Raw genomic sequence first — 27,579 nt, forward strand, 5'->3', positions numbered from 1 at the left:
TGTTATTTTTATGTAAAAATGGTTTTATGGATATTTTAAAGGATTGTGGTTAGTCCCCCAAAGACATAAAGGGAGTGGATGGAATGTAAAGCTTTTAAATAACATAAAAATAACTTGCCAATCCTCTTATATTAAAGAGGTTTTTCAATACTACATCTTCCCTCAAAGAATCCTGGGACTTGTAGTTTAGAGAGGTTGCTGAGAATGTCATTAAAGATTATCTCTAGAGCACCCAGGAATGGATTGTGTGAATAAATGACTGTCTAGCAAGTTTAAGAATAACTTGAAATATAGTCATCCTACCTTGAAATGCTGTTTCTCTTTTTTCGGCTGAATTATGAGTTTTAGAGGGAAGCTGCCAATTTAAAAATATAACACTCCGCTGCAGGGGGTGGGGGGTGAGGGTGGAAATCCAGCAGCAGCTGCTTATAGGGTCAGAAATTCTGAGATTGCTAAATTGAGACTTGCGTTACAATAATGGAAAGCATTTCTCCATGATGCCAGCAAGTCACTTAAATTACTAAAGAGACAAGGTTTAGTTGGATCTGATCCCTTGGCTTTAGTGTATGGAGCTGTTCTCAGTTAGAAAGACACATAAAAATAGCATGTGACTTAATCACAGCTGATAATTTCCCTTTTCCTCCTCCTCCTCCTTTACACTGTGCATTGTAAGGCTAGCTTACTTGCATCAGAAGCTGGGGGAATACTTCCTAGGAGAGTCCAGAAAGTTGGCAGTATTAAGACCTTCACATTAATTAAATATGCTCTCAGGCATAGTATTAGGTATTATCAGCTCTTCATGAACTTATATTTGCTCTTGAGGCATAGAATTATGTTGCACACAAGCATACCAAAAGATCTAATTGGGCACAGAATATCTGTTGCTTGCAATTTAAACAAACAAAATTCTTAAATCTTTGTATGAGATTATGCAGAAATGGCTTAAGATACTTTTAGTAAAAGTTGACAAATTATTTTGAGGATCAGGTATTTTGGTTTAAAGTTTAGGAGTCTACTTGAAGGTCTACCTGTTTGGATAAAAGTTCGGATTTCATTTGGCTCCTCTCTATTAAAAAGTCTGTAGAAGCATTGCTTTAAACTTTGTGGTGTGGTGTGTGCAATTTAAAGTGTATAACACTCTGGTGTAGTGATAGAAAACAACCCTTGTTTTTGAGTTTGATCTAGATGATTTCAAAGAAATGGGGAAAAGCCTATTTTGTTAATAGCAGAAAAGATTAAAAAAGTAGGGCTACCATATCTGGGCTGCAGAAACCTGCAACTCTTTCTGCTATTTGGAATTTTGCTACCAAACTGTGATTCTCTGCCAGTGAAATGAATTCTACATGTTTATTTTGGACTCAGGATGGAGAAAATTGGACTGCGCGTGGACCATCTATATGTCCAATCACAAAGGTGGGTGCTGAGTCATCCATTCTGGAACGCTTCTGCTAATGAATATTTTATCACTTATTTCCAGCTGAACAAAAGCTGTGCCATGATACAGGCTTCTTCACTGAAAGGAGGAAAAGAAAAAGTGCCAAACAATAGGTCCGAATCGTTCCCATCCTCATCTCTTAACCAACCTGCAGGTATGGGAAGGTTGTGGGAAAGTGGGTTGTAAAGATAAAAGTAGCTTTAGGTATCTGGGAGCAGTGGAAAGGCAGGAGGCAAATGGCCTGAGCTGGCTGAGAAGTGGGAGAAGGAGAGGGGATAAAAAGCTGAACTGGTGGGATTGGCTAGCCAATGGTCTGCAGTCAACCCCACCGGCACGGGGCACAAGGGGCTGATCCGTTCTCCTAAAGCAGTCAAGAAACCCAAGCAATTTGAGAGGCACTGCAAGAAACACAAAGAGCAGTCAGGAACAAGTGGCAGGAAGGGGAGAGAGATCAGCAGATCAGTTATCATGCAGTCAGTGCAAAGTAGTCAGATGGAAAGAGAAACCGTGGACTATTAGGAGAAAGAGGGTTAGTGCAGCAGATGGCAATGAAATACCGCCGCTGGTCCTCTACCTGGGAGCAGCTCGGGAGATGCACTGCACGGACTCGGGTCTGCCTTCTTCTGGAGCTCTCCTTGCACACTGGCTTGACCTCTGCTATCCCGGTGACGCTGCCCATTCAGGGCAAGGGAGGGGAAGGGCAGGCATTTCCTTAAGGTGGATCTCTTAAAGCCACAGTTGCCCACCGGCTTTCCTCTGCGTCCACAGTCCTGCAGAAACTAATTGCTCCCCCAAGCCAAGAGTGGTAGTAGGGAGGAACTCACTTGATGCAGAAGTTTTAAGGGCAGGCAAGCCAGATTGAAAAAAGGAAAAGAGAGGGGTTGCAAATGAAGGGCAAGCAAAGGACAGTGTATTGACCCAAATGTTGAACTCTTCATGGAAGTAAAGGCAGTCAGTCCCCAAGTTAGTTGCTTTCCAGTGGGAGATTGAAAGAGGGACCGTTCAGCACAGAAAAGGAATGGCATCCATAAAAATTGCAGCAGGGAATGTTTTGCAAACTCCCCCATGAACACTTTCCCTAAAAACTCTAGTGTTGACGTTCTACTTTCGGGCTGTTCTGAGTGGCATCTGGGAGCATCTGTTGAGGCAGTGGTGGTCAGGATGCCCGTGAAGGACTCCCAAATGTCCCCCCCCTGGCAAGACAAGCCCACAAAATGTTCACGTAGGAGGGTGTGAGGGAACATCTGTGTTTTCCTCCATGTCTGCATAAAGCAATCAGGTTTGCAGTGATGCAAATGGCAGCAGGCAAACCTTAAAAAAAGACGTATGAAACTGCAAACGAGAATCCAAATAAACATCTGGATAATCAGAATATGGATTCCTTCCCAAAAGGACAGAAAATAGAGCTGGAGTTCTTCCATCCTTATTAAAAATGAATTTATTTAACCAGTGTTGGTAATGTCCCAGATATACAACAGGGTATAGAATAAAGTTTGATGGGCTGAGAAAGTATTTTTCTTTATAACTTGTGCTGGCACTTATCCAATACTACATCTTTACCATTTTCTCCAATCACAAATGCACTTGAGGCTCAACATATTGGTGACTTTATTAGACTCAGCGTTAAAGCTGTTCTGGATAAGTTCTTCCCATGGAAACAGCGTGCATTAAAGATACAGGGATGCACAAATCTCTCTTCGCTGACACCTACCAGATACCAAGATTTTTGCAGTGCAGATGTAGCAGCCCTAATTTAAATAAGTACATGAATAATAAGTACTTAAATAAGTATGTAAATAAGCACTCCAAAATGCTGGTGAATTCAACCGCTTTTGCTCCTGGATAAGTGAGTACAGACTAACCGTGCACTTTTAAGCACGTCTCTCAAGACATAAGTTAATGGCATGGCCTTCGTCTCATCTCCATCCCAGGAGTGAGACAGGCTTAAGTTGTTCTTAGAGGTATCTACGTCAAACTACCTTCTTTTCTCCCTGGTTCCGAGGCCATCCAAAAGCAGCCACAAGGTGGGTAAAATAGGTGGAGCTTTGCCACCATTATCTTGGAGGGAAGTCAAGGGACTGCAGTGGGTGGGGACAAGGCAAGGAAGGGGGCAGCTGATTCCATGCTGGAATAATTGCCCACCAGCTCATGGATGGGTAGCTAGCCCTTCAACTCAGCAGGGGGACAGGTTCTTTATTCTCAAGAAGGGGGAGTGGAGGCTTCATATTATTGGTGCCTTCAAGTTATTCTTGGCTCCTGGTGACTGCCTGAATATTCCCTGCAGTTTTCTTGAAGACTTTCAGAAGTGGTTGGCCCTGGCCTTCATCTTCCCTGGACTAAGAGAGAGGGACTGGCCTTCAGAATTCATGGAATTCATGGTCTTCTTCTAGCCCGGTGCCTTAACCACTATACCAAACTGGCCCTCAACATACACTATTACACCTTACTCTTGAATGGATATGCATTGTTGAATCTATAGTTAAATGATGAGCAAGTGTATATCCGAAAAGGTTAATCCATAGTAAATAGACCAGAACTGGGATTCTCAAGTGTTATGGTAAATCTATAACCATATGATATTTCTGTAGGGAAAAAGTGTTGACATAAGCCAGTTCATTCACTGAAGTCCCTCTTTAACATTTGATTTGATTTTGCCTTTTATCTGGTGGTGCCCATTAGAGGAGATTAATGGGGTAGGGCTACCATGTCTCACTGACCATAAGCAGCAAAAAGGTACCGAAACTCTTAGAAGTTGTTGCTATCTAGTGATTTTGCGGAGTTTTGCAGCCCAGATATGGTTGCTTTAATCTACACTGAGAGTTGGCATTTCACAAATAATCATATTTTTCTTCAAAATCTAGTTAATGGCTTTAAATTATTTGATTACTCGATTTGTTCTCTTCAGTTGATTGGAAGACTTGTGAAATTCTGCATGCATGTTTCAGTCCCCAATTCACAACAATCTGTCACCATTCCAGTGTTCTCTTGTCCTTTGGCACCACTTGACAATATCCCAAATTGTAACAGATGCCAAGTGATTTCTTCTACTTGGGGAAACACATTTTCACTTCAGCAGTCCAGACTGAAATTTGAACTCAGGGTCTCCAGAGGTGAAAAGCCTATATCTTAACTTGCCATATCACTTATTAGGAGTCTTCCCCATAGATAATATCTTGGAAGGACAAATGTTTTAGTGCAGAATGCCAAAAGAGAGCATCTAAACTCATTCTCTCTTGTGCCAAAATACTTCCTTTGGGTACAACACCAAACTTTCAGCCTCTTATTTTATCCTGGGGCTTAAGATGGGACCTAAATAAGTGTTTGTGGAAGATACTTGACCAACTTGTCCTTAACACAGTAGCAATTCACAAAAGTGTCCTAGTTACATCACATACTTTTTTCTTTGGGTTAAACATACTTTTAGAACGCTCAAGTTTTATCATGACTGAATATTTCCAGTAATCTGTGGTTTAAATCAAGTGAAACCAAGTCAGACAGTGTAACCTGCCAGGTAGTGACAATTGCTTTGTTATGCTACTTCTGTTTTATGTCTATTTACAGTGTCAGTGCAGTGTAATTATACTGAGTAACACTAATTGCTTTACTTCTGTCTTGAGCAACTTGTGGAAGAAGAGTCAGAGGTGACTCATTCCAAGATCAGAAACACTTGCCCACAGGAAAAAGGGCACCGCTGAGCATAGATCAGAGCCAATCAAACTCAGCTGAGCCAAATTCCACATCCCAGATACAAAGAGGGTCTGTCCTAAGTTGAGTTCACCACAGTTACAATCACAGGCCACTACACCAGAATCCACAGCCATGTAAATGGAGGTCCTCATTTGGTTGTTAGAGGCCCTCCATTTTGAGGTCTTCCCTCTAGTTTCAGCTGTAACAACAACTCAGCTATATCTTGGCTTAGACAGTGATAATCTGGCCATGATATATGTACTAGTCCAGCTTCTCCTGGTTTGTTGCAATGGGTTGATAATGTAGGAAGACCTTTAGGCAGCAGAAAATGCATGTGGAGAGACATAAAAATTATCTTGTGGCTAGATTAATGACCGAGCTACCCATGAACTATGTTGAACTACTCTTCAGAAATGTCAGCTGATGCCAGTCTTAATGGGGTGGCAAAATGGGACCACAGCAGTCCTGAATGTATGTATGCAGAAACAAATAAATAACATTAACCTGAATAGCTCATATACATAGACAGCAGATATGCTGCTGGGCCCAATCCTCCAGCTAACAGCAGTTTCACATCAAATGCATAAGACTGACTTGCGAGAAGGGTTCCCTCACTCTGTTGAATTTTAACTGGAATCAGTTTGTCTCACACAGATCAAACTCTGATCTGTGGAAACACCCCACAGAGAGCGAGGAGGGGATTTGGGGCTACATGTTATACACACGTTTGGAAGAAGTTATTCACTGGTTAATGCCCAGAATTCAGTCCTCTTGCAAGCAGACACATTCTAACAGCTGCCCTTCTTTTTATAGTATCAGAATCTTATCCAGTACACACTGAACATTTCATGCTGGAAACAGAAGGCATTTCTAGTGGGGGAAGTATTTCCTTGGGACTCGTAGCAAGAAGCATGGTAAGAAAATTAAATATGTCAAAATGTTAGGGACAGCAACAAAACGTCTAAGTAGGAAGCAATTTCTCCATACCCAATTATGCAGCTAAGAAGATCTCTCTCCCTTACTGCAAGAGAGAGGCTAGATTAACCCGCTTCCTTTACAGAATAACACATTTTCACTTTGCCATTTGTCTAATCTAATGGCCAGAGGACAATATTATATCTTGGTGAGAACAAAGGGCATTATAAGAGATCTCATTCAGCTGTTTTAATTTTGTTACAAGCACTGATCCAGGTACTGGAACAATGGATTGTCTTCACCCTTCGTTGACCTCGTAGTTTTGTTTTCAGTCTCAAAAGTATTTATAATTTTGTTATGTGCTTTTTAAATCTTGTTTGCTGCCCAGAGTCATGAATTTGAGATGGGTGACTATGCAAAATGAATGAATGAATGAATGAATGAATGAATGAATGAATGAATGAATGAATATCAGAGAGAGTTGTGTCAGTAACAAACCAACAAAGAAGTTACAATAGAAGAGAGTATAAGTAGGTCAGGGTTGAACTGTGGAATCCTTGGGGCTCTCTGAGCTTAGTTGTGCACTGATGATGTTACCTAGTTGGGTAATGAAATGTCTGCAAGCAAACAACCAAGCTCAGAGAGCACCAACGACTCCACAACAAAGAGGTTTGGCCACCTATATCCCACAGAGAGCCTCTCCAGGAAGAACATTGCTACTATGTAAGTTTGCTATCCTGGTAAATGGAGTACAACAGGTATGTATTGGGAGATGCAAGTGGGGAACAAATCAAATATAATCCTCTTTCCCCCCTCATTTTCTTTTTTTATTTGAGGAACAGTATCAGAAGAGAGCTAAGGTTTCTTTGGGTCATAAGAGAGCCAGTCTGATGTAGTGGTTAAGATGCTGGCTTAGAAGCCAGGAGACCGTGAGTTCTAGCCCCACCTTAGGCATGGAGCCAACTGGGTGACCTTGGGCCAGTCCCTCTCTCTCAGCCCAGCCCAACCCACCTCACAGGATGGTGGTTGTTGCGGGGAAAATAAAAGACAAGAGTATTAGGTATGTTTGTTGCTTTGAGTATATACTGTATATTGGCCCTCCATCCTAGCTCTGGAATTTGCCATCTGCACTTATAAAACAACAGCCTATTAACAGAGCAGAGGCTGTGTCAAACAACCTCTCTGAGGTGACTATATCATGTAGTTTGGGCAACGTAGAGATCCCATTAAGAAATTATGTTTTCTATGACAAGATCATCATCGTCATCGTCATCATCATCCCCATGCCTGGAACTTGAGATAAATATGCTATTCGATCTATAAATCACCAAAAACAGAGAAGACAAAGAGCACTAATTTCCAAAACTGCCCTAGGAATTTGGAACAAGTTTGCCCATGTGCCACATGTGGCAAAATACAGGAAGGAGTTTTGACTCCGCATCTGTCACACTCTACATTAAGATAAGTAAGGATGCAATGCCACGCAGATGCCTGTAAGCCTTTCCAATGAATTTCATCCCAGCTGAGATGATAACCGATGATGGGAGCAGACTGATAGGCACGTAAGCTTTGTCTCAGAAAACTCTCATTCATCCAAAAGCTAGAAAAGAGTACAGCTCTCTTCGAAAGTCCAGGAGAATCACAGGAAACGTCTGACTCCAGCCAGATCCACCCAGTCAGACACCACCCAGTGAATAAACTCCATTATGGTACTGTCCACATAAGGCTTGTCCTTTTAATCCCATATCACTGAAGCGAGAGAAGAAGAGATCACAGATTGGCATACATGCTACTTTAGATGCAGGGACACAATGCATTATAAAAGTTACTATGCTGTAAGTAGAAATACAGAATATCCCACCGCAGGTTCATCTGCTGAATCTGCATTTCAGATGCAGGTTCTAGTGATAGGAAAAACTCTTCCTCTTTCTTTTTTATAATTCTTGCTTTTTAAACTAGACTTGAATTGAGTCATCTTTTCAACAGAGGATGCCTTCTGTCAGAGCTTGTCCTTGGCAAAGTAACACAAAAATGGACGTTCTAACTCTACTGTATATCACAGCTGCAGTGTCTCTGCCATTCTGGGGAGCCAGCCCACTGCTGCTCAAGCCTTCGCCCATTTGAGGGATTTTCTGCTAGGCAAAAGCTACCCCTTCCAAATGGCCAGGCTGGTTGGAGAGTTTTCATTCCATGTAGCAGGATGATGAAGGCCATAGGAGGGTATCTAGGCTGCTTCTTTGCCTCTTGCCTCTCCAGTTGTCATATGCTCCGTGCGTGGGTAGGTATGACCCAACAGCATAGACCGTCCTCATAAATATCACACAGGAAACAACTTTCAGGAAAAATTATCTGATAACCGTCTGTCTAACTCATGCCTGTTGAGAAGGGAAGTTCTGGAGAAAGTGTTAAGTGTGGGCTAAGAAAATAAGAAGAACCAGTCATGGATACGAACAACTAGGGAGTAGAAACGTTCCCCTATTTGCTCATTTCTTCCGTTTGTTTTAGATCTATTCCAGCAGTCAAAACAGCAGGAACAGGATTAATCAATGTTTCTTTTGACAGAAGTAAGAAAGCCGTTCAGCACACATACTTGCTCACCACAAGCCCTTCTGTTTGGCAATTTTTTAAATAGGATCCATCCATCCATCCATCCATCCATCCATCCATCCATCCATCCATCCATCCATCCCATCTTTTTATCTGAGGAAGGGGTTGCTTGGCCCCCAAGGATTTCAGTCTCCTCTTTCTCAGCATGGAAAGCAACAGGAGCTTTCCTTGTAAACTTCTTTGACCCCCATTTGCACGACGGACTCTTGGTTCCTGCAGAAGTCCTCTCTATATAGTAGGTTTGAATAGGTTGGCTGTAGGGCAGAGTAAGGTTGTCCCTTCAGGTGGTAGATACCAGGCAGGCAAGAAGCGGCAGCAACTGAAGTATTGAACCCTGTCCATGTCATGAACCTTGTCTGGGGGCCAAAGGTTCACCTGTTTTCCTCAAGGGTAGCTGAGAGTGTTGTATCACCAGTCCAAGTAAAAATGATCCAGGGTGCATCCACCCAGCCCAGGGTGTTGGCTTTTCTGTATGGAATCGGTGCATGTGAGAGATAATAGGTAGGTAAATTTTGGTTATCTTTCATCTCAGACAGCCAAATATATTGGCCTGAGATTGGAGCTGATGCATGTAAATGGAAGACACTGATAAAAAATCCATTGATCAGACTGCAGATGCTTGTAATCTGATCATGAAAATAAGATTATAGAACTCCATAAAGTGATCATTATCTTTGTGATTCATAATTCATACCTTGATCTCTGCCATGGTTTCTGCAATCCATACACGCACAATCACTATGATGAATTGCCACCAAATCAAGTTGCTTTATCAACTATTTCCCTACAGGACTACTATTAAGAACAGCCAATTTGTGTAATCTAGTAATGACAATCCACATATGTGTAGGACTGAGCAGCTGGATCATGACGCTCATCTGAGCCAAACTGAAATGTTTCGGTTGCTTTGAATGCATCCATTATCAGGCACAAAGGTCAGTGCCACATTGAACAAATGAAGCCATGTTTTGATGGCCTGCTGTGTTCTCTTACCCTGTCCTCTGTCGTCCTTGGTTCATGGTTTCACTGAAAATCCATACCACAAACTTTGGCCCAAAGCAGCTGTAAGACTCCACAATATGGTAGGCTCTCTTCAACAATATAAACACCAAAGGGTAAGTCAGATGTAGAACATAAACAGATCATTGTGTAATTCTGCAGTCAGATGAACAGGTTCCTCCACTGACCTTGAGTTTATTAAATGGAATAGCCTCAGCCTCGTGGGGTAAACCAGATAGGAATCACAACCAGATGAGCTAATTCTACTTTATTGTAAAGCTACATTGACAGAATCTTGCAAGTCTGAAAGTACAAATCTCCCCCCATCCCATCTCCTTTATAGCCCAAGAAGCTAGAGAAGATCCCTTCTGAGCCTCTTGCCCCACCCACTATGCAGCTACAGGCTATGCCCTCTCTTATCTGCCTGTTCCCTTGGCAGCGTCTCTTTGCCCCGTCTCCCAAGGTCTTTCCCACATACCATTACAAATAGTTATTTCAATCAGATATGGATAAAACAAAGAGAATGTGGTACATTGGTACCTCGGGTCACGAACGCTTCTGTTCACGACCAATTCAGGTCACGAACAGCTCCGTTCGCAAAATTTTGCTTCCATTCGCGAACTCCGCACCGGGTGACGAACAGGATCCGTGGCCATTTTCCCTGCTGTGACACGTGGTCGTGGCTTCCTGTAGGGAGGGGGACTCTCCCTCCAAGCAATAACCGCCTCCCCACCCGCCTTCCTGTCCTCCAGGCCAGAAGTCGCCTCAAGCAAGGTTAGCGTTCTCTCTTTGCGTACTGTACTTTGTGTCATATTTTTGTGGTTTAAAAAAAAAAATACATATGGTTCAAAATACATATGGTTCAAATAACCGTATTTTCATTGAACCTTATGGGAAAATTTGATTCGGGTCACAACCTTCAACAAAGAGGCCTCCATCCTACAGTGGATTGATTAGGCCTGATAATCACTGTTATTATACATTAAACAACCAGTCTGTTCAGGCAAAGTACTATGTAAGTCACGAAAGGGACGTAACTTTCAGACCCACTCCTGTACATATTCAGATATAGCGTGAAAGAGGATGTAGCTGTTGCATGCAAATATTATAAAAACTGAGGTGGATCTGTAAGTGTGATTGTTCTTATTTTATAGGGTGTGAAAGTGACTGGGGGAGAGGGGCTTGTGCTAAGCTTGCAACTTTGCCCTAGTTACTCAAGAATTCCAGCTATGCAGAATGGAAACTGATCACCAAGAAACAGAGAGCAACTGAAGTTAAGGAAGCAAGGAAACTATGGCCCTAATTATGAGAAAATAAAGGGTCAAATTCCTAGGCTTCTGTTTTCAATAAAACATACAGAGTGGTGCAACCTGCACAGGATTTTTATTTTACACCAAGGTGGAAATTCTGAGCTGTGAGTCAGAATAACATAAGGTAATGTACTTCATGGCCCCGTATAAGAAACTAGCCTGATGTTTGATTTGCTGGATGGTCTGACCTACAAGCGTCCATTGGTATTTCATTTGGGGGTCTGAACTGGGAGAACTTAGTACGGGAGATTCTTTCGTGGTCGCCTCATTCCTCAAAATATCACAGGAAAAATGTCATTCTATGGAAGGGAAAGAGTAATATTATCCTCTTCCACAGAAATGTCATCTGTATCCACTGAAGCTTGAAAAAAGGAGGGGAATCAAAATTATTTGTCCTGCTCCTTCATAGCATGAGAATAACCTTTCTCTGAGTGCAGAATTAGGCTTTCTGTAGACACGCACAGGTTGCACTGCGCATACTCCAAACGGAGGTGCTTCCAGATGAGGGATTAGATCTCACAGAGCAAACTGACTCCCCACCCCCTCCCACCCCCTGCTGATACAGTTGATTCTGCATTGGGTCCCATACAAGCAACTAGCTTACAGCTTCTGCAGGTGTCTGCAGGGCATGGTTAAAAAAAAGCCAAGATGAGGCCTACAAAGGTGCGATTGAAGCTCTGCCTGATTTTTACGCACACTTAGCAAATACACAGAGCTTCAATCACACCACTGTAGTCCCATCTTGATTTTTCTGACATATTCTGCAAACATCCCCAGACACACAGAAGGAGAAGGCTTGCTTCTTCGTCTCCATGGTATCCGCACAAACAGGCCAGCATTTGTGCAAAGCCTGTTAGCTGATACTTTTTTGAAACTCCAAGCATTTACTTTTTCTTTTTTACTCTCCAGCCATTTAGAGTGTCATAAAGCAGACAGTCAAGATAAATGCCGTAAAGATATATCTTTTACCTCACCTACAGCTCATGAGTTGGAAGATAGGAAGGAGACCATAGGTGTTCCTAAGAAGCCACAATGACAACGTGGGCGGTGGTGTCAATGTGCAAACATTCCCTTCCAGCTGATGCTGAACTATAGCTCCAGCATCTCTTAATTACAAAAAAATTAACCCAGCACATGCATTCCCCCCTTCCCCAGGGGACTCTTCTAGTGGCCAGTTCACCTGGCAAGGAGAAGAAGAGGCAACCCTCAGAAAGCACATCACAAAATGTGCAGCACAGGCCACATCGCTCAGCTCCAACACCTCTGAATGCTCAGCTCACAAAGGAGAAAGCGGCAAAATTGGCATTTGTGAGATAGGAGAGAAAGAGCTCAAAGCAGCTGCATAAACAGAAGCAGCAATGGCGGGGGCGGGGGGATGGAGGAGACTGAAATGTGTATTTTGCATATCGGGCAAGCAGGCAGGGAGGGAGAAACAAAGCAGAAACTAGCTTACAAGACCGCTTTGTTCCCCTGAGTCACCATTTATAGCAATGCATTATTTATGGGAGACAACTGCAGGGACGTGGAAGAGGAACGGCACTGTGGATTTTCCAAAACAAAAGCCCCTGCATGAAATGAAAGCACAAGAGGGAAACTGAAAAATTATACCCAGTTTTACACACACACACACACACTGTCTGATGAAGCTGCTCTTGTGAAAAGCACCGGGGGGGGGGGGGGGACGGACAGCTACAGCAGCTGGAAACCAAATGCGGATTGGCCCCAATTGCCATCTTTCTCCATGCCTTTTGACATGCTGTTATCAGGAGAGGGGTGAGAAAGTTGTAGGAAAAGCTAACAAACGTCAGGCCCAGGGCTATAAAAAGGTGGCCACTGAAACAATGGCTAAGTCTAGTTCCAGATCAATTTATACAGAGATGTGGAAATGCAGTAGTTATGGCAGATCTATCAGCCCTGCTCCCCTATTTTCCAACCCTTGTTTTCACAAATATGCACATGCAGGTCTTCTTATTTTGGATTTTTTCTGTTGATTCCACCTATAAGATGTTTGGATAATAGGGAATACTCAGCGCAATAGGATGGGCAGGAGAATATTGTAGAGGAACATGGGATTCCTCTGCTCGCTGAAAAGCATCGTGTTCTGAGATGTGAGAGCCTGTCAAGCCCTAGTTCCTGTCAAACTATAGAAACGTAACTACTCTGATGTACGGCGAATTCCTTACACTTCTGGTCTGTTTTTCTAGTCAGTGTATTTTTTTTATTAATGCTGGAGTAAACCCCACATTAACAGTACAGGAGAAGTGGTCTCTTGGGCTACAAAACCGGCCAGAACAAATGTAAAAAGTTATATCACAGTCTTCGCCAACTTTGCATTCTACAGATTTTCCATCTCTAGCATGTATAACTCTACTTTGTAGTCCTGCCTCTCTCCCGCAAGCTGTATTTTTTTGCTGGGGATTGAAGAGCCTTAACTGGAACCCAGTCATATCCACTGGTTCTCCACACTCCTGTTGCACATAGGTCTTCTAGTGCATAAGGGCTCTGAGGTGGAAAACTCTAGTCTCTGTGGATTCCAGTTCAAGAAATCTCAATTTCAGATGTTCTTGGTTTGGAAGCTCAGTGCTTTGTGCTGTGTTCAAACCTCCTTCTCCTAAGTCTACACTTGTGATGGAATGTGAGGTTGACCTTGGAAGATGGAGGGGAAGAGAGGTCACCTAGGGAATGATCAGATAAATGGGAAAGGAGGCCGCAACACAGTAAGGGCCAGAAAAAGAAAGTTAGGGAGAACCCACCCTAACTACTCAGGCAGTAAACAGGGAGGGTGGGAGATATGTACTTTCAGACTTGCAATATTCTATTAATGTAGCCTTACAATAAAGTAGAATCAGCTCATGTAGTCGTATTTCCTGCCTGGTTTATCTGGGAGGGCTGACAACACTTCTGTACCAGTAACCAGGTTTTATTGGAAGGAAAGAAGAGACCAGCAGCAAGGTAGGTGGACTCAATTACAGTGGAAATGGTGTGCCACTGGAAAACCTGTAGAATCAGGTTGGGGACAGATGGTCCTGAAGAAAGTCTATTTATGTGATTGCTAAGAGTAGACATCAACTCAATGGCACATAATCAGTCATAACAATTAGGTTTTAAATCAGGATCATCTTCTTTCAAGGAAGACACCAGGACAGAGTTCCTGAGAATTTACATAACTGCAATATTTTAGCCCTGTTTTCCCATTTGTACACACATTCCCCCCAATGCTATTGCCTTACTTTCTCTCGTAGGAGCAAATTGCAGCCATAGACCTAAAAGCAGACTAATGATGTGCCCAGCAGGACTATCCCTTTTTTTTTTTTTAATCTGCGCTCAGTCGTTACCGACTCTGCAGTGACTGCTTGGACGAGTCCTTGCAGTTTTCAAGGTAATTGTTTCGGAAGTGGTTTGCCAGAGCCTCCTTCCTAGGGCAGAGCCCAGCTGGCGAGCGCAGGAGGCGGCGTTTCCATTGCTTCGCGCCCTTTTTGGGTGCACACGGTTTTTCGTGCTTACCGGCAACTGCTCCCAACTCCTTTTTGCAAGGCGCCGCCAGCATTTTTCCTCCCACCGGAGTGAGAGTCCCCATTTATCTACTCACGTGAGTTTTTTTTTTTGAACTGTTGGGTTGACAGGAGCTGGGGAGGAAACAGGAGCTCACCCTGCTAACGCGAAGGCTGGACTTGAACCGCTGAAGCGTCGACCATTTCTGGCCGGCAACTTTCAGCGTCATTAAGCCGCTGTGCCACCGCGTCCCCCTAGGACTATCCCTGCTGAATAGCAATTTAGATCCAGGGATAAATGGAGAAGTAAGTACTTGTTGATTCTAGGGGACACTCACTTTGTTCCACAGAAATTGGTGAAACCAGATATATGGTCTCATTCAAATATGGATGTCCAAGCTCCCTCTTATGCACATAATTTTACTGCTATTCATCTCTGAGTATGAGAAAAGGCTAGAGATATCTGCCTTGGTAGGAAGAGCCAATTCTGAAAAACTACAGGGAGCTCTGAAAGCAATTCATGAATTACTGAAATATTCAAGTTTGTCTCATAAATGTTTTTGTTATATGGAAGTGACCCCTCCAAGCTGATTTGTTTTTACTTGATCCACTTGGGTGGATTATAAATCAAGGATATAAAATATACAGCATTCAGAACCATCGCGGCTGAAAGCACCTATAAGAATTTAAAGCATGCCAGCCTTCTCTAAAAAGCACATTAGCTGAAAAGCAAGCAGCTTAGAGGACAATAGCATGGTTGAGTGTTTAGATCTTGCCTTTTAAAAAGTTGGAAAACCCCCACATGAATGTGCCTTAATAGCTCAGAAGAACAATCTCAGACTCCGAAGGGGAGAACAACCTTCTGCGCAAGAAGCATTTGGCAGTACTTAGCAGGAAACAGCCATCTGATCAGAGCTTTGGAGGAAAACCCAATGCTTTGATGGATTGTCAGTTTGTCTACAACTGCCACAAATCCTCGTCTAAAGGCTTATCTGCCCAAACATAAGTCCTCCGTTTAGAAACGTATGCCCTTCTAAACTTGGGTGTGCCACATTGCTACTGAAGTTCAGAGATGTGCTACTCGATGAACGCTGCCCTGTAAACATCCAAAAATGAAACTATGAATTAGAATCATAAATCTTATATGGAAAAGGTCCTAAGAAAGGGCTTCCAGATCTGAGCTAAAACAGTCTGGACAACTGGTGGGGAAATGTAAGAAATTCTTATTTCTTTGCTCCCGTTTGGCGCTCATCCAATCAGGCAGCCAAATGAGATACAGGAGTGCCACTGCTGTTCCAACATGATGTTGAGATGGTTGAAATCAGCCCATTTCAACTATTGTTGGTAATAATTAGGCTTTAGACACGGAAACATGATTCTAAACTGAGATTAAAAGCTACTTTAGCAGGGGAGGGAGTTTTCTCAACGTAGCCATTGTGTTCCGTATTGATCTGGTTTGCATCTACTATAATACTGAATGTTTTTTTATAATTCAAAATGCATTTTCTCCAGTTTTTCATCGTTGCTTCAAGAAAAGAGGGAGATAAAAAAGAATACACATAATTTCCAGCCTTCCTTCCCTTCTGTTTATCTCATGCATTAACGTAGCTCTTTCCAGCTCTGACTGAGCCCATGTTATATGCTTGAAATCCTAGGAGCCTCCCACTAGATGTAACATGACTTGTTCTATCTCCCTTCCCCTGGTTCCTGCACATCTCTTTGTTTATACTGTGGCGAGCTGGATGACGAATTCCCTGCAGATTGCGTCTGAGACAGAGGACAGCCTTCCGTTTCATCGCTTGCAGCCCATCCACGGGTCTGGCTGGAACAGTGGACGTTGGTGGAAGAAAACTTGTGAGATCTGTTTATGGGAAACTCTTAGCAGGGTTCTGATGAAGAGCAGACGAAACTCTGCAATTGCCATTCTAAGAAAATGAAAGAAGAAATGGACTCCACTGGTTTCTTCTACCTCACATCTCAAAAGAACTGCACACTGACATACGAAATATTCAGTTCTACTCTACGTAACCAAAGATCTATGCACCATTCATTCCTGGCAGAGGAAGCAAGTGACCATAATGCTTTAGCCTTATAAAAGGAAAGCGCAGGATGATTTGACTAACCCTAACCTAACCTTCTCATCCCTAAAAAAACAACTGCAACTATTTAACAAGCTTGAATCTTTCTATTTACCTGTCTTAGCTATTTAAGACTCAAAATATATTTAACTAGTAATACCCCATGTATATACTTTTCAATATGCGTTTCACCATCAGTTGTGCCCTCATTTTCATTTCTCGCTGCCATCAGAGTTTGAGTCTCCCAATCCTCAATTTCTTCTGTGGCCTAACATTTAAACTGTAGGTTTAGTGTAGGACTGCAACATTCCTCAGTTCAGCCTGCAACAAGGTTCCTATCAGAATGACTCAGCCAACAATGTGAGAAAACAGTTGGGTATTCTAATCTCGATATGAGCACAGTTGCATTTGCCTTTGTATGTTGGATACGATTTCATAGGCCACACCGGGTGCACAGAAAGAAACACAGGACTGAAGGTGCGCATTCCCAAGAATACACAGGAGAGCTAAAAATATATCCTCCTTCAGCAACACACACAAATAGGTTTTAGTTGCATCTCCTTCTCAGAGTCAGGATATTGAAATACCCAAGAAGTCTGTAAGGTGGTCATATGGAAAGCCTGATGGAGGGTCTGCACACAGAAGCTGAGATAAGCCATGGTTTGTTTGAAAGATTTGCAGGATAGGCCATAGTGCTAATCCATAAACCATGTTCTAGAAACCTCCATGGCTGGTTCTAAGTCAAAACTAAACAAAAAGACTCCATGAGGGCTTAATGCAATGAGTGAACTGAGCAAACATAATAGAAAGCAACCTTCTTTGGACGATGGGGTGAAGGGAGTTGTAATCCAGTACATCTGAAACATGCTTTTCTGATGCTTCTTTGCCACCAGAAAAATGATCAGTTCTGAAACACCGACTAGTACAGGTTTCAGTAACATACCTCCTAACACATTTAACGATAAATACATAATACTGCCTTCTGAATAGTTTGCACCCTGATGGAGTCTCTCTAAATACTGACTGGTTTTTATCACTGTAAATTAATCAGAACTCTGCCTGAGGATTGTTTGTGTATCTTTTCCTCTTTCTGCAGTAAATTGCGCCTCTGCCTATTTCTCCACAAACCTGGTCATCCCAAGGGGATTTAGATGGGCAAAATGTTCTCTTTGGTGCACTCCCACAGCAAAACCGCATTATTTAAAGGTCCTCGTTGAATCAGCTTTTACCGAACTGAGTAAGAGCACAATATACTAAAACCGGCCACTCTTCTCAAACATCCCAGTAAAATGATACTGCTGTTCAAATTGCAAAATTTTAAAAACAATAATTAACAGCAATTTAAAACAAGACGAAGAAAAAAGAGCCAACAAAGTCATTCCAACCATGACAAGAAAAGCAGAGCCTTGAGAAACAAGCTCATCCATGCTGAGAATACTTGGAAAGCCCGCGAAAGCCTTCATCTGCTAGGCAAAAAGTCATGCAGCCTGGTTAGGAAGGAGTTCCTTCTGATGCCATAATAAAGTGGAGATGGTTCTGCTCCTGACCCATCTGAACTTGGACAAGGGATGAAGCCTACAGCAATGCTTCAGGTCTCAAGGGAAGAAGATAGGAAGGAGCAAATGACAGCAGACATCCACCAAGGGTTTTTGGAATACCAAAGTATGTCCAAAGTGAGCTGAAAAGTAACCAATCAGGCACGTAAGGCAACTGAACTGGAGATGACAATGCGTTTCTTTTCCCTGGACCCTCCTCAGCAGATGAGCTAAGAGTTCTGCATTAGTTGCCATTTCAAAGTTGCCCTCAACTATTCCATCTAAGCTTCTTAATGGTGATCTGATGCCATTTTTTTCCCCACTGATCAAGGATATGAAAATCCTCCTCCATAGATAGCCATGCCAGTATCTATCAAAACTGTATGTCCCACAGTATCTCAAAAGATAATTGGAAGTCTACATTGTATGGAGAAATTGTGGGTAATAGCAAGGAGTTGTGTATCTGTATTTGTCATAAACCCCATGTCAGATAAATCTGAAAACATGGAGCTAAGATAATAACATAGCTATGAATATTAAACACATGTTATTTATATCATCTGTCCCAAGCCAATATTTGCTCCCAGACACAGAGAACTTCCTGAATTTAGCAGGCAACAACAGATAGTTGCTTGTATACATCTCTGACAACTTATCTTCTCATTTACTTTGTCTCTTATATACATAGCCATACAGGTAGACCTCACTTAACGACTGCCCTGTTTAGCGACTGAACTTACTACAGTACTGAAAAAGTAACTTTATGACTGGTACTCACACTTACAACTGTCACAGCATCTCTGCAGTCACATGATCAACATTTGGGCACTTTGCGACCAGTGAGCATTTATGAGCATCGCAGCATCCTGTGGTCACATGATCACCATTTGTGACCTTCACTGCCAGCCTCTGACAAACAAAGTCAATGGGAAAGCCAGCAGGAAGTCCACGTTGTGGTCACATTATGTCTTACTTAAAGTCCACTGGTGATTCACTTAACAACCACAGCAGAAGTAAGTTTGTAAGCCCATTGGGGTCACATGATGTCTCGTTTAGTGACCACATTGCTTAATAACAGAGCTGCTGGTCCCAATTCTGATCGCTAAGTGAGGACTATGTGCATTCATCATTATCCTGCAAAAGCCACCAATGGACCATGGATGTGGAGACCAGAAGAGGACATTCAGCAAATTGATCATTCATTCATTTTTCATCCTCTGACACAGACTTTTATATTGCTCTCTCAACTGAATCTGCGCCCTGGGAAGAGCAAGCGTCTAAGAAATGCCTTGACAGAAACAAGCGAAGACGTTGGCTATGCTTTGTTGGGAGGCTTCACTCCTGCTACGTGTCTACCCATTCTTCCAAAGGTCGTCTCAGCCCTTGGAGGTTTGGGTGGGTGAGCTGAAGGAATGAAGCGGCCCAAGCAGAAACATTGCCCACAACTTCACTAAAACAAAACGTGGGAAATTAGCTTCTAAGACCCTCCCCATGATGGCAGTTCAGGGAATGAAGAATACGCAGCAGAAAAGGTGCATCATAGGGGTTCAGGTAATATAAGCCCAGGAAGAAAAAAAATCAGGAATTCTTCTGGAACAGAAGCCTCTTGCTATTGTCTGCTCTCTTTTTCTTTCCCATTTGCCATTCATTTAAGATTCAGATTGCATCCAAAAATAAACCCAAGCTTACCATATCTAAAAAATAATACTTAAAAAGCCATCATGAGGTTTAAACGGTATTACAGAATCTTACAGCACCTGGGCTATGTATGAAAGGGTGAGCTATATGAGGATAACCAGCAGAGGGAAAACACTGTACCCTTTTGAACACTAATGAAATTGCCAGCAGTAGGCAAAGGACAAGGCAGAGGAAATAAACCATGGAGGAAAACAGAATATTTTTTCACAATCAAAATGTGTGATTAACTGATATCCAGACATGAAGATTCATTGGCTTGGAACCTAACATCCCTTCAGCTCATGGGATGCACCCTCCCTCCCTCCCTCCCTCCCTCCTTCTCTGGAGCTCCCAAACCCTCCAATGAAATTCCCCTCCCCCAAAAGGTATCCTCCTGAATTGGAAGGATGAAGAGAATTAAGTGAAGTCCCCCTCCCTCCGCAATGACACACATAAGCAAAGTGACTTCTGCTTTAGAAAAAGCATGTTACTATTTATTACATTTCTATTTCCACCTTCCTTTCAGGAGTTCACGGAAGGTACATAGGAGCTCACATTTTGCTTACAACGATCTTTATAACCTTCCAAGAAAGGGCCCAGACGAGACAGGAAATTGGCCCCAAGTTCTCCAGAAAGCTTCACGGTCAAAGGGGGACTTGAACCTGGATCTTCCCAGTTTAAGCTCAACATCGGTTCTTTCCAATATATGGGGCTGGCTTGCATTAAAATCCACAGCACTGCCCATAATGATAACAATGCCCCCATGATTTCACGGGACATGGCCAATGGGGCATTGTAGCATTTCTGGAGGGTATCAGATTGCCCACTCTGATTGCCCTTGCTCGTTAGCACCTCTGGGAGTAGGATAATTTATTTGAGGGTCTCTGACAGATGACAAATTTCTCCTAGCTTATTTCCTAGATGTTATACTTTTTATGAGCAAGTATGAAATGAAAGACATTATTAAAGCATTCAGTAAAGCTGCTGGCAGAAGAGTAATTAACTGCATACATATAATTAAGTGTGTGGTTAAATAAATGTTTTTTTTTTAAAAAAAGAAAAGAAAGAAAGATTGTCCAAATAGGAATACAGTATGCTCTTGAAAGATGAGGCATAGGAATAAAATTAGCTGATGACATTAAACTGTTTTTCATTTCAGTAATTACCAAAATGTCTACTGATAAGTTTAATAATAATAATAATAATAATAATAATAATAATTGCAAGAAATATCATTTGCCTGCAAGCGAGAACTGGTGGGACCACAACACAGACAAAGTCATAGAAAATGAAGAAGCTAAAGTGCTCTGGGACTTTGCAATTCAAACAGACAAGCACCTGCACACAACACGCCAGACTTAACAACTGTTGATAAGAAAGACAAAAAAGTCTGGATAGCGGACATTGCAATATTTGGAGACAGCAGAAGAGAAGAGAAAGAACTGGAGAAAATCACACAATAGAAAGACCTGCAAATAGAAATGGAACGACTATGTCAGAAGAAACAAAGATAGTACCAATAGTAATAGGCGCCTTGGGCACAATCCCAAAACATCTGGAGCACACTTGAAGACCATCAACATTGACAAAATCACCATTAGCCCATTGCAAAAGGCAGCTTTACTTGGAAAAGCTTCCATCCTGTGACAATACCTTTAACACCATCAAAAAACCCCACATCTGCCTATCCCAGGTCCTTGGGAAGGACTCGATAGGTGGATACAAATGCCAAATCCAGTCTAAACAACTGGCTGAATGTGCAAGCAACAATAATAACACACCAGATGTTAAGCCCAACCTTCCCTATTGATCCTGGGACTACAAGAATATGTATTATGGATACAATGAGAATCTAATTATAACCCAGAAATTCTAACACTTTGTAAATGATTACTTTGCCTCATCTGATTATCTCACTCTCTGTGAAGAGCTTTTTTTTATTTTCTTAAGCACCCCGCTAAAACAAAAGTCTTTTTTTACAGCATATTAATAATAATAATAATAAAAAACATGTTTCCCACAATGAGTCGCATGCTTCTATTCCCATGTATGAATAATCCCTTAGCACAGATCCAGTATAGCTGCCCAGATTAAAGCACCCCCGTAAAGCAGAGGCTCCCCCCTCCAATGTTACTTCACCCTCCCAGCTTCACTTGCTTCCTTCAGCACTGGCAATAACTGGAGGAGCCTCCTGTGCATGCTCAGAAGACTCTTCTGACAGTTCTAGTCAACTCAGAGAAGTTTCTTCTGGCTCTGGCAACTGCTATAAAGAAGTCACAGCATCCTCCGGTGATCGAGAAGGCAAAACTCGGCCGCCTTGCAGAGACTGGAATTGCAGGTGGTACATAATCAGTTATGAAATAGAGGTTTACATATTCTTTGTACTTCCAGTGGCCTTTCCTGGCTCTACCATTGTCGTATAAAAAAGAGGATGTCTCCCTTGAGTTGAATTCAACTTCATGGACACCCCCATGCAGTCTTTTTGACAAAGTGGTTGGCCATGGTCTTCTTTCAGGCTGATTTTGCTTCGCCATCTGGCCAACAACTCTAGTATTCCCTAATAACCATTTCCCAAAATGCTAACGAGGCCTGACCTTAGCTTCCAAGCCTAGACAAAGTCAACCAGAAGGCTACCACTTCCTCATAAACCCGTCCCCACTTCGGTATCTTCAGATGTGTTGGGGCTATGATGGCCCAGGTTTCTAGTCAGCATGGCTCCTGCTGACTATGAGTTCAGGGAGTCACAGTTCCAAAGCATCTGGAGATCATCAAACTGCTCCAATACCTTCTACACCTGGAAGACCTCGGGGTTATTTGAGATGGTAAAGCCCCATCTGGACTGAACACTTCAGGCTGCAGATGGGTCCTGCTTTGCCTGGCTGAATGTTTCTCCAGGTAAGAACTTAAGTCAGGAAAAATGGCTAAGTCAGAACATTTCTCCCTGAAGTCTGTTTTTTTGGAGGCTGTATTATCGTGGAGGATTTTTGTTGTTTCATTTCAGACAATATGATAGTCTGAAATGATACAGTCCAGAACCAAACTGAATACTTTAGTGAAAGTTAGACCTCTGATGCTCCCGTATCTACAAAGCAGTAATTTAAACATCTAATCTCTGAAATCTCTCACTCTCGCACATGTTATATACAGAAAGAGACAGCACGCTTGGGTTATTTTTCTGTAGCATGCACTTCTTGGCTTTCTGAATGCAATGTACCATTTCACAGTTATCATCAGAACACCTATTTTCAGTCAATAATATCCTACTTCAAACCCGGCAAGATTCTTCAGGAATTCAGGCCCTGATTCCTTAACGCTTTCTTAACTGTTTCTCTTTAAAGAAATGCAGCTTCAAAGTGTTCCTAAGAACTTATGATGCATAACAGTTTAATAAAATATAATAAAAGTGAAGTACAGCCTAGAGAACTAGATTATGTTGACTTAACAAAATGCACCCATAAAACACAAAACGCTTGACAAACCCTTTGAAACAATTGTGATTCTTTCCAATACAGCTAGTGTGGAAAATCTGTCCTTAGGAATATCTGCAATGGCAATTTAAGTCTCAGCCAAAGGAGGACAAAATAAAGTCACCTTCAAAGCATGACCTATAAAGACACATCTGTGTGGCTTTCTTGGCAATAGTGAAAGTGGTTTGACTTTACCTTCTCCTGGGATTTTTTTTTTTTTCCCAGTTTTCTGCTCTAGTCCAAGCCCTGGGATTTCTGGTAATCTTCTAAGCAGGCACAGTCCTGTTTAGCTTTTTGGGGTTAGGCAAGGTTACCTAGGTGCTGGCACCTAGCTAGGACACCAAAGCAGAAGAAATCTACAGCCATTAAAAGAGGACATTTAGATGGTACAGATCTCCATCAAGTTTTCTTGTGCTAATTCCTAGGCCTAGAGACCAATTTTGAACTCATGGCTATAATTTAAAAAGAAACTGGATGCATGTCACTTTAGTGGGAATGGTTGCAACAAAATGGGATATTGCTAAATCTGCCCTCCAGACCTGAAGTATGGAAGCTTCCAGGTGATGTTCTTCTTCTTTGGGTTCTTGATCCTTCAGCCAAACTTGAAATGCCTCTAATGGACATTAGGGTCCATTAGAGAGAGCTACATACTGTACAGCCGAGGGCCCATCCTTTGGCCTAAGCTGTTAAAAGCACTGTTTCATCCCCAGTATCGATATAGAATTCAATCCAATTATATTTCACCCTGCCCTTTTCTTGCCTCCCATTTAGCTGATATCTGATTTTTAATTGCAAAACAAATAAATGAATTAAGTTGCAGGACCCAGTACTTTAGCCGTGATGTGTCAGCAGCATGCCTAGTTTTTCCTCAAAGCATCCTGTTTTATAGAGGAGAGACAAACATGAATAAATGCATTATGACATTCCCCAAAGACAGAACTGCTCTATTTTAGCCTTTAGCTAACTTCTGCTGATCTCAAAATGCTAAGCAAGGTTGGACCTGGCTAGTACTGGATGGGAGACAACTCAGAAATATCATGAGTATAGGAGAAGTCATCCAGGAAGACGCCAATAGCAAACCACTCCTGCATTACTGTCAAGAAAAAGACACGGATATATTTATAAAGTCACCAGGATCACAGCTTGACTTAGAGAAGGCAGCCTGATTCCCTCATATTGATTGATTTTGTGCTGTCATTTTGGTGTCAGCTCATAAATAGATTTTCTCCATGAAGATCTGTCCCAGGTCTTCCAGGTCTTCCAACAGTGCATCTGCTGCCATTGTATTTGAGTCTATCCACCTTGCTGCTGGTCTTCCTCTTCTGTTTTTTCCTTCCAACCTCCCCAACCTTCGCCATAAAATAGACTTTGAGCTCAGAAACTCAAAATAATTATTCCAGGCAATGGCAAGCCTTAACAGCCATTTAGCACCAAGAAAGCAAGACTGTCTTACTAGCCAGATTTATTAAAAGTGAAAAAGGGGTTAAATTACAGAAATCTTGGCATCAGGTTATGTTTATCATTAGCACCGTGTTTATCTTTAGGGTGGGGATTCTTTGATCCTCTTGCTAACCATTTGCTGATGCGGTGTGGTGCTGACTACCTATTCTCCTGACAAAGGAGGGATGTGCAGATGTTCCAAACTAGTAATGTAACCACCAGCCCATTACAGATACCTTGTTCCAATTTCCCACTCCATTTCTACCATTGGAAACTTAAACAAAAATCTAACATAGAATGAAAATTGGCCCAGGCCCTTCCTGGGAATCATCCCCCTTCTAGTGGTGTCTCATTCAGCTCTCCAGTGGGTTAAGGGAGCAAGTTTTAGCCTTGGAAAGTCATCCCCCTGCTCAGCAGGAAGGTCCATGAACTTCAGAAAAGACCTGCAAAATTAATAAAATTGTCTGTATCAGAGCTTCCAACCACTTGGTGCCAGTATATCTTCACTATATTGATCAGAGGCGCCACAGCCTCAGTATGCAAATCCAAATTCACCTTTTGCTGTCACAGAAAACAAATGGATGTGTTTTTCTGTTCAGAAACACTAACATCTTTCAAAAGATGTGTGACAACAAAGAGAAAATGTGGACAATCTCCTTTTTCTATAGGCTGCATCCAGGAATGGTCCTGGGACAGAGACTCTTGCAGGAAGGAGATTTTCTATTGGGACAGAAGTCCTTTGCTGAGTTCACAGGCAGGCAGGCAGGCGGCGAAGCACCTTAGCAGAGCCCCAATGCCCTTATAGAATCACCCTAACCCCATGATCTCTAAAGAGGCTTGGAGGCAGGAAGCAGATGACAGAAAAACGATCTCAGACTTCCTACCTTATTTAATTAGTCTCCCATGGGAATCGATTAGCAATACAGGTAGAAATGAGCACTTTGGCTTGTGTACACAAAGTGTAGAGGTCATGTGTCCTTCATTTCTGGTGATCTCATGGACATTTCAACAGTATGAAAGGGCATTGCCCTGCCTTCTCCCCAGCTTGGTTTACTGTTCTGGTCTCTCATCCAAGGACTAACCAGGTTACACGCTGCTTAGCTTCCTGAGGTTGATAAAGGTCAGGTGGGTTCTACAAAGAAATGCTCCTGTCTCTTGGGTAAACATAAAGGGAGCAGTCTTTTGACTGGTTTCCTAGCAGGAAGCCCCACTGACACCAGTGGGACTTACTTTTGAATAGACGTGGGGCCACTCTACCTTTTTATCCCCATATAGAGATGTCTAGCTCATCACACAGCCCATAATGTGTTCCTCAGCCAATTCTTCTGACACTATTCCCCGTTCAACGTTGTTTTTCAGATTACTTTTATTACTTTCTTTTTAAGGATTCCATGGACATCAAGTATGTGTTTAGTTAGCAAGAGTTCCTAACTCTTCTCTCTTTCTTTCTGAAATACTGTTCAGTCCAGTAGGATTATTCTTCATAAAACCTGGCATCTATGTTCCATAAAAATCTTTCTGTCTGTACGTTCAGTAAAAGACAGGAGCCGTAAAAGAGTTTTGCATTTAAATATAACAGCCTGTCAGTTTTGCACAGGCCCAGAGAGTTCCTGGTTTGGCTCATGGCAATTCTAGGCAGAGGTTTTAACTCTTTCATCAACACCATTTCAGTGAAATATCTCCTCTATTGTTCAGGCAAATTTAGGACATGGGGATCCCACTATAAAAGGCAAGAGAATGAAAAACAAAAGGAAATGGCAAATTTGTATTCTTAAAAGCCAGTCAACATTTTTAGATAGTTTTAAATATAAAAAAATAAAAATCTAATCATTTCACAGCCAGACACATTAATTTATGTACTCCAAATGAAGAAAGGATTTGAGCCAGCCAAACTTAAATTCTATTTAGGGATTTTCTAGGAAAAAATTCAATGTGAACAAGTGTTCCCTAAAATCAGCAAGGCTTAACTTCAGCTAGATTGGACTCTCTCTCAAATGGATCCTTCCACAAAACTGTTTATATTGTTGGAGCATACCCCCACAGTCTTTTTAAGAGATCGCAGTCATCATTAACCATCACCCTATCTCAAAAAGCTAAGCAGGATTAGACCTGGTTAGGATTTGGATGGGAGACATCCAGAGCATCTGACATGACATGGATCTGCCCAAATAGCCACCAGAAGTTGAGCTCAACTCAAAGGAGAATATACTAGAGGAGGAGGAGGAGGAGGAGGAGGAGGAGGAGGAGGAGGAGGAGGAGGAGGAAGATCACAACCCAAAACCCAGCTGATGAGAGTAAAATAGAAACCTCTATGGGATTCTCCAGACACGTTGTGGTTTCAGGCCTTCAAATTCAGGTCAATGCCTGGCTCTGCTGGCTAGAGATGATGAGATCTGAATCTAGCACTTATGGAGCACTGCTGTAGATGAACATGAAATGGTTTTGGTGTCTTCAGATAAGAACACCCCTTTACAAGGTCACAGACCTGTCAGCTGAAGGACCAATCAAGATCAAGAGCCAGCACATTTCCTGCCCCACTACCATCAACATCGATATCATGGCTGATCTTAACTGCTGACTTCATCGGTTCTCGGCCTCCCAGCCATCCTGGTGGTTCTCCGACCTTAGGAACTGCTAATTAAATGAAGTTGTAAAAATGGGTGGCAACTGATGACATTGGCTATTACTGAAAAATCCTTTACAGAAAGAGAGAAATCAAACCATAACAGGGAAAAGTAGGCCTTCAGGAAAATCTGTTTGGAAATTATCTTTCTGCAAAACTGTCATTCTTCTGGCTACTGTTTATTTTAATCAGAAGACCCACTGATTTACTTGCCATGGAAGCTGATAATTCCACTGTGTTATTTTGTGCTCTCTACTTCCCCTTCTGCCCACCATATCTGCCCTATTCTAGGCAACCAATAGCCCAGGGTTTATT

The 27,579-nt window shown here is 42.2% G+C and overlaps 1 protein-coding gene and 1 long non-coding RNA gene across 2 annotated transcripts in view; one reads left to right on the forward strand and one right to left on the reverse strand.

Annotated features, from left to right (window-relative positions):
• The window catches only part of LDB3 (LIM domain binding 3), a 136,057-nt gene extending 133,892 nt beyond the window's left edge, over positions 1-2,165 (reverse strand). The window contains exon 1 of the mRNA XM_088129624.1: positions 2,010-2,165. The gene's annotated coding sequence lies outside the window, so the exon portion shown is untranslated. The remainder of the gene's footprint in view (positions 1-2,009) is intronic.
• LOC148216924 (uncharacterized) lies at positions 310-21,748 on the forward strand. Its single transcript, XR_015793643.1, has 4 exons — positions 310-783; positions 1,478-1,589; positions 5,936-6,036; positions 16,100-21,748. It is a non-coding gene; the product is annotated as an uncharacterized LOC148216924 (long non-coding RNA).
• The last annotated feature ends 5,831 nt before the right edge of the window (positions 21,749-27,579 follow it).

Source organism: Python bivittatus, unplaced genomic scaffold (assembly GCF_059951505.1).
Source record: "Python bivittatus isolate LINGU-HERP-01145 unplaced genomic scaffold, Pbiv_v1 ctg000050_np1212, whole genome shotgun sequence".
NCBI classification, from domain to species: domain Eukaryota; kingdom Metazoa; phylum Chordata; class Lepidosauria; order Squamata; family Pythonidae; genus Python; species Python bivittatus.